At 25.0% G+C, this 8,802-nt stretch overlaps 1 long non-coding RNA gene across 1 annotated transcript; it reads right to left on the reverse strand.

Moving 5' to 3' along the window:
* Positions 1 to 7,796: 7,796 nt before the first annotated feature.
* Positions 7,797 to 8,802, reverse strand: LOC122847718. Its single transcript, XR_006373399.1, has 4 exons — positions 8,751 to 8,802; positions 8,305 to 8,493; positions 7,909 to 8,074; positions 7,797 to 7,823 (listed from the first exon to the last, which is right to left on the reverse strand). It is a non-coding gene; the product is annotated as an uncharacterized LOC122847718 (long non-coding RNA).

Here is an 8,802-nt window from a genome sequence, read left to right on the forward strand (position 1 = left end):
ATTAATTATTTATTTATTTATATATTTATTTATTTTTTTGTTGAAAAGACAAACGTTGACATTACCAACTGAGATATTGATTTCAATATTCGAAATGACCCTAGATGATTCAAACAATATTGCAATCAATCATTACTTCAAATAACTTCACTGATTACATTGTTTGTTCAATTCCATATTCTCTTTATTTTTTCATTTTAAATTAAGATACGCAATGGTTAATAAAATAAATGAAAATATTTATTATTTTTGATGTGTATAATATTTGCTTATTATTTTTGACAGATCTTTAAAAATATTTTTGGCTGTATGAATATTTGTTTAGATGAATAATTAGTTTATTTATTTTTGTGAATGATCATTTATTGAAAGAATAGAAAAATCATAAAAAGAAAAGTAAATATAATTGTCCGATTCAAAAATTATATTTATTTGATAAAAAAGTATACCTATTTATTTTTAAACTTTGCTTTACAAAAATATTAACATTGACATTAGAATTTTGATGATTTCAAGTGATATCGAAAACAAGCTATAATAAAAATGTTCTGTTCAACAATATCTTCACAATGTAATTTTGTGGGTGTTTTTAAGAATAAATTATGGAAGAATATTTCGCATAAATCAGAAAGAAAAGTATATAACTATAATTAAATCTAATCAACAACCAACCATTGAGATTTAATTATTGACTTAGAAAAATCGATTATTGACACACTAGATATTTTTAGGTGTAAAATAATACCATTTGTACGATTTTTAGTTGCCTTATCAGCACCAATAACCAAGTTAGTTGTAATATTATCTATACCGTCGACATCAATCTTTTCAAGATCTGGGTTATTTTTTATGAATTGAATAATACCAGCATTAGTAAGTTTCTTGCATTCATTACAATGCAATTCTTTCAATCCTTTCAATTTTATAATGAAGCTGTCTGTAATTATATCAAGACAACTTACATCTAGTTTTTCTAAATTTTTTAAGTTTGATAAAGCAACGAGAGCTATTTCAGTAATCGTTCTGCAACCTCGGATATCTAAACTTTTTAGGTTTTTACAATTATTAGCAATAGCAATAATTGTACTATCTTTAAGATTTTTTGCATAATACAAGTTTAAATGTTCAAGGCATTGTAACTTTGATAACTCATCAAAAACAGATGGAGAAGAAAGTGGCTTACCATTAATGGATGATACTATAGTGCAACCAGGAATTTCTAAACGTTTAAGTTTTTTACAATTGTTAGAAATTGCAGTTATTGATTTCTCATTAAGCTTAATCAGAGCAGGCAATATTAAACATTCAAGATATTCCAACGTTGTTAACTTTTTTAAAGCGTTATTATTTATATAGTAACTACTATTAAATATCTTTAAGTGTTTTAAATTCTTGCAATATTCAACAATTGTAGTTGCTAAGTCAGGCATTATCTCACAAGAAATACCAAGATATTCCAATTTTTTAAAATTTATCCATTTCTTGAGAGGAATTTCAGCTACATCATAAGGACCAGGTGGAATGTCAAGATGTTTTAGATTTTTGCATATACAAAAAATAGTTTCAAGTACTTTTGTAGAGAGGTTCTTCATATTTAGCCATATATATCGAGTAACTAGATCAATATATTCCAAATTAACGAGTTTATTAAATAAAGGATACTCGTGGTCTTCGTCATATGGTCGAAAGTTGAGATGAACAAGTGTAGTTTTTTCTGATATTTCTTGAAGAATTATGTTGTCTAAATAGAGGCCTTGAACTGTCAATTTTTGAAGATTTATAAATTTTTTCAAACTCTGAAATAATAAAAATTGTTTATTCAAATAATTTATATTTATTTAATTAATAGTATTGTTTGTCACTAGTCATAAACAAGTAGTTGGTATTCAATAACAACTTACCATAAATACTCTTCGTTTTTGAATCGACAGTAAATTTGATAATAAATGAATTTCATTAATTTCTTTTGGAAGACTATTAATTATTTCAAGTACATTAACTGTTTCATTTTTGTTTTTGCTTTCCAGTATTATTTTAATGCATTTTAATTTATTCAACTGTGTAAATGCTTGAACAAAGTGACCAGCATTATGAGTTAATAAATCGTTGTCGAATTCACATTCAAGACTTGTTAAATTTTTACAGTGATCACCAACAAATGGCATGATACTTGAATAGCAAACATTTGAGAGAGACAATACTTTTAGATATTTACCACATCCTAATAATATTTTCTCGAGGTATGGTTGTGTCAACAAACGGTTATCATAACAACGTCCAATTGATGATTCTCATTTGTATTCTTTAATGTCGTACCAAGCTAGTTGACATGCTTCTTTCCATTTGGTACAAACTGCAATGAAACGTATCAGATTTAATAATTAATAATACAAACATTTATATTATATATTAACATTAAAAACAAAAAACTTTATTTTGATAATAATATATTTACCATTAGCTTTCTCTAAGCCACCTTCAGCATAATCTTTACCTGGAACTCCAGGTGAACGGGTCCCTGCAGCTTTTATAATTTTTTAAAAATTCCTTCTAGTCGATAAGTAAAATTCTACATTCACTGTAAAATTCTGATTTAGAAGGCTACATGGAAATCTAGTAACACATGGAACATTATACAGCTGTTAAAAAAAAAAAAAAAAATCTTTAAGATTACTTATTATTTTATACCTGAAATTATTCATCAATCATCACATAAAATAATTATTCCGTATTTAATTCACATTAAAGGGCTCTATTAATTTAAACAACAAAAACACTATATCAAAAAAAATTATTTCATTTATCTCTTTTCAAGTTTTTTTATTTATAAAATATTATCAATAAACTATATTATTTAATGGAATTTTTCTTAATTGAGAAATAACTTAACTATTTTTATATTCTTTTGAAATTAATTTGCACGCAAAACAATGTAAAACTGTTTATTAAATAAATCAATTGAAGATACATCTTTTGATATTAATTAAACAATTAAAATGTTGACAATAAAATAAATTAAAAAAAAATTTTCGATAAACCTTTAGAAATATTTTTGGCTGTATGAATATTTGTTTACATGAATAATTAATTAATTTAGTTTTGTAAATGATTATTGATTAAAAGAATAGAAAATTTACAATAGAAAGGTAAAAAAAATCCACCAAAAAAAATTATATTTATTTGATGAAGTTTATTTTAAACTTGCTTTTACAAAAAATTAACAATGACGTTTGAATTTTTATGATTTAAAAGTAATATAGAAAACAAGTTATACACACAATGATAATATCACACACATACACACACACACACACATACAATACAATAATCTTTTACAATGTCTTTGACTTGGTAACGTATTTTTTTGTATGTGTTTTTAAGGATACATTATGGGAGAATATTAAGAGTATAAATAAGAAAGAAAGATATACGATAAATTTAAATTGATTTTAGGATAAAATCTATGGCCCAAAACAAACCATTGAGATTTAATTATTGACTTTGAAGCTTTAATTATTGAAAATTATCTATTATTATGTGTGTAAAATGATACCATTTGTAATGATTTTTAGTTGCCTGGTCAGCACCAAAACCAAGTCAATTGTAAGATTATCTATTCCCATGGCATAGATTTTTTCAAGATCTGATTATTTTTATAAATTGAATTATACCGGTATCGGTAAGATTCTTACAATAACTACAGCGAAATTGTTTTTAACCCTTTTAACCTGATAATGTAGCTGTCTGAAATATTACGAAAGCCTACTGTCAGTGATTCTAAATTTTCCAACTTTGTTAAAGCAACGAGAGCGGTTTCTTGTTTACAGTATCATTTAAACTACTGATATCTAAACTTTTTAGGTTTTACAATTAAAGTAATAGCAATAATTGTATTATTTCCAATATGTGTATGATCAAGCCTAGATGTTCAAGATATTGTAATTTCGATAACTCTTTTAAAACAGATGGAGAAGAAAGTTTGTTATCATCAATACCTGTTGATACCATAGAGCAATCTTCAAGTTCTAAACGTTTAAGTTTTTTACAATTTCTTTGAAATTGCGATTATTGATTCCTCGTGGAAGCTCAACTCCTTCATACATTAAACTTTCAAGATTTTCCAATTTTGTTAACTTTTTTACAACGTTTGCCTCTATTGAAGATCGTATAGGGTTTATGCACAAGTGTTTTAAATTCTTGCAATATTCAACAATTGTATCTGCTAAGTCAGGTAATACTTCATAACAAGATAAACGAAGATATTCTAAATTTTTTAAGTTTTTCCATTTTGCCAGGAATTTCTGGCAAGATCACAAAAAAGCTTCATTGGAATATCAAGATGTTTTAGATTTTTGCATTTACAAAAATAGTGTTGACTACTTTTGTAGAGACTTCTGTATCTACTAAATCTTTTGTTTTAGTCTCTATTTTAATATATTCCAAATTAACAAGTTTATCGAATAAAAGGAAATCCTATGTGTTTATCATATAGTCAATGTATGATGTAAACAACAAGTGTTTGCTATTTCTTGTTAACACATCAACGCAGAAGCTTACCAAAGTCAGTTTTGAAGATTTTAAATTTATTTAAAGTCTGAAAAAATAGAAATTTATTTTCATAACTTGTATTGATTTGATAGATGTATTACTACTAGTTGATATTCAATAAAAACTTACAAAAAGAACTGCTTGTTCCTTGGGCAACCAATATTTATAACGTGTATGAATTTCATTAATTTCTTCTGAAAGACTATTAATTATTTCAAATAGATTAATTGCTGTTTTTTGTTTTTTCGTATAGCTCAGTAACATTTTAATGCATTTTAATTTATCCAACTGTGTAAATACTTGAACGAAGTGATCAGTATCACTTTCTAACGAATTGTCGTCAAATTCACATTCAAGACTGGTTCAATTTTTACAGTGCTCGCGAAAAAATGGCATAATACTTGAATCACAAATATTTGAGAGAGACAATTCTTTCAGATAATTACCACATCTTGATAATATTTTTTCAAGGTATGATTGTGTCAACAAACGATTATTATAACAACGTCCAATTGATGATTGACATTTGTATTCTTTAATGTCATATAATAATACCAATATTTATATATATATTAACATTAAAAACAAAAAACTTTATTTTGATAATAATATATTTACCATTAGCTTTCTCTAAGCCACCTTCAGCATAATCTTTACCTGGAACTCCAGGTGAACGAATCCCTGCAGATTTTATAATTTTTCAAAAATTCCTTGTAGTCGGTAAGTAAAATTCTACATTCACTGTAAAATTCTGATTTAGAAGGCTACATGAAAATCTAGTAATACATGGAACATTATACAGCTGTTAAAAAAAAAAAAAAAAAACTTTAAGATCACCTATTATTTTATACCTGAAATTATTCATTAGTCATTACATAAAATACTTATTAAACAATAAAAACACAATATCAAAAAAAAAATTATTTCATTTATCTCTTTTCAAGTTTTTTTATTTATAAAATATTATCAATAAACTATATTATTTAATGGAATTTTTCTTAATTGAGAAATAACTTAACTATTTTTATATTCTTTTGAAATTAATTTGCACGCAAAACAATGTAAAACTGTTTATTAAATAAATCAATTGAAGATACATCTTTTGATATTAATTAAACAATTAAAATGTTGACAATAAAATAAATTAAAAAAAAATTTTCGATAAACCTTTAGAAATATTTTTGGCTGTATGAATATTTGTTTACATGAATAATTAATTAATTTAGTTTTGTAAATGATTATTGATTAAAAGAATAGAAAATTTACAATAGAAAGGTAAAAAAAATTATCCAATTAAAAAAATTATATTTATTTGATGAAGTTTATTTTTAAACTTTGCTTTACAAAAAAATTAACAATGACGTTTGAATTTTTATGATTTAAAGTAATATAGAAAACAAGTTATAATAATAATAATAATAATAATAATAATAATAATAATAATAATAATAATAATAATAATCTTTTACAATGTCTTTGACTTGGTAACGTATTTTTGTATGTGTATTTAAGGATACATTATATAGAAGAATTAAGTGTATAAATAAGAAAGAAAGATATACGATAAATTTAAATTGATTTGGAGGATAAATCTATGTTCCAACAACCAACCATTGAGATTTAATTATTGACTTTGAAGCTTTAATTATTGAAAAATTATCTATTATTATGTGTAAAATGATACCATTTGTACGATTTTTAGTTGCCTGGTCAGCACCAAAAACCAAGTCAATTGTAAGATTATCTATTCCCATGGCATAGATTTTTTCAAGATCTGGATTATTTTTTATAAATTGAATTATACCGGTATCGGTAAGATTCTTACAATAACTACAGCGAAATTCTTTTAACCCTTTTAACCTGATAATGTAGCTGTCTGAAATATTACGAAAGCCTACTGTCAGTGATTCTAAATTTTCCAACTTTGTTAAAGCAACGAGAGCGGTTTCGTTTACAGTATCACTTAAACTACCGATATCTAAACTTTTTAGGTTTTTACAATTATTAGCAATAGCAATAATTGTATTATTTCCAATATGTGTATGATTCAAGCCTAGATGTTCAAGATATTGTAATTTCGATAACTCATTTAAAACAGATGGAGAAGAAAGTTCGTTATCATCAATACCTGTTGATACCATAGAGCAATCTTCAAGTTCTAAACGTTTAAGTTTTTTACAATTCTTTGAAATTGCGATTATTGATTCCTCGTGGAGCTCAACTCCTTCATACATTAAACATTCAAGATTTTCCAATTTTGTTAACTTTTTTACAACGTTTGCCTCTATAAAATCGCATATAGGGTTCATGCACAAGTGTTTCAAATTCTTGCAATATTTAACAATTGTATCTGCTAAGTCAGGTGATACTTCATAACAAGATAAACGAAGATATTCTAAATTTTTTAAGTTTTTCCATTTTGCCAAAGGAATTTCGGCAAGATCACAAAAGTCATTTGGAATATCAAGATGTTTTAGATTTTTGCATTTACAAAAAATAGTGTTGACTACTTTTGTAGAGACTTCTGTATCTACTAAATCTTTTGTTTTAGTCTCTATTTTAATATATTCCAAATTAACAAGTTTATCGAATAAAGGAAATCCTATGTGTTTATCATATAAGTCAATGTGAAGATAAACAAGTGTTGTTGCTTCTGCTATTTCTTGAAGAATTAACACATCAACGCAGAAGCCAATTAAAGTCAGTTTTTGAAGATTTTTAAATTTATTTAAAGTCTGAAAAAAAATAGAAATTTATTTTCATAACTTGTATTGATTTGATAGATGTATTACTACTAGTTTGTATTAAATAACAACTTACAAAAAGAACTGCTTGTTCACTGGGCAACCAATGTTTATAACGTGTATGAATTTCATTAATTTCTTCTGAAAGACTATTAATTATTTCAAATAGATTAATTGCTGTTTTTTGTTTTTTCGTATAGCTCAGTAACATTTTAATGCATTTTAATTTATCCAACTGTGTAAATGCTTGAACGAAGTGATCAGTATCACTTTCTAACGAATTGTCGTCAAATTCACATTCAAGACTGGTTAAATTTTTACAGTGTTCGCCAACAAATGGCATAATACTTGAATCACAAATATTTGAGAGAGACAATTCTTTCAGATAATTACCACATCTTGATAATATTTTTTCAAGGTATGATTGTGTCAACAAACGATTATCATAACAACGTCCAATTGATGATTGACATTTGTATTCTTTAATGTCATACCAAGCTAGTTGACATGCCTCTTTCCATTTGACACAAACTAGAATAAAACATATCAAATTTAAAAATTACATTGATATTTTGTTAACAAAAAAAAAAAACTTTACTTTGATGATAATATATACCTTTTTCCATGTCTATCCTTTCTGGTATTGGTAACAACATGATGATTTTTGCTAATGAGTCGTAGTCCAGTGAGTTGATGACGACTTTTGGATCCTTGTCATCTACATCAGAGGTTTGTTGGTCTGTCTCAACACATATTTTTTTTGCATTCATTTCAAGTAAATTCTGAAAATATATATTTAATGAGTAATGATGAATTTAAATGTATTACAACCAGAATAAAATAAACAGAAATATAAATCAATAAAAGTTCATGATTTACTAGTAAAATCAACATCAATAAAATTGTATCTATAAAGCTAAATAATATTGAGTGCAACATTTATTAAAAAAAAATTGATACACGAAATTATTTTATAAATGTAATACTGTTAAAATTATAAATATTCATTTACCTCAATTGATCCTTTGATTTTTTTTATTTTTACATAAATGTATTAATTCAATGATGAATTTCAATTAGACAATTTTGTACGTTTGACCTGGTTTGAGCGTTAATTTTGCTATTGTTATCCTTGATTATATCAAGTTTCAATTTTGATATTGGATATATCAAGTTATCCTAATTCACAGGTTATATATACCTATAAAAAAAAAAAAAAACAAAACAATAACACATTTTGTTAAACATTCAAATAAATAACACCTGTAAATTTATACACTATTATAAATATATCAAACAGTCATAACACAGATCATTTAATTTTTTTAGCTTTATGAATTTATTAACTTGAAAATGTTGTAATTATTGTTGTCAATAATTTTGTTTAATAAGTTGTTAATAATAACAATTTGTCATTACTGTATCCTGACAAAGTTTACAACAAAGGGATTATTATACCTATTATTTTAAAAATTCACAATTTGTATTTTTTTTTTTGCATAATAATATA

This window comes from Aphidius gifuensis, linkage group LG1, assembly GCF_014905175.1.
Source record: "Aphidius gifuensis isolate YNYX2018 linkage group LG1, ASM1490517v1, whole genome shotgun sequence".
Classification (NCBI taxonomy): Eukaryota; Metazoa; Arthropoda; class Insecta; order Hymenoptera; family Braconidae; genus Aphidius; species Aphidius gifuensis.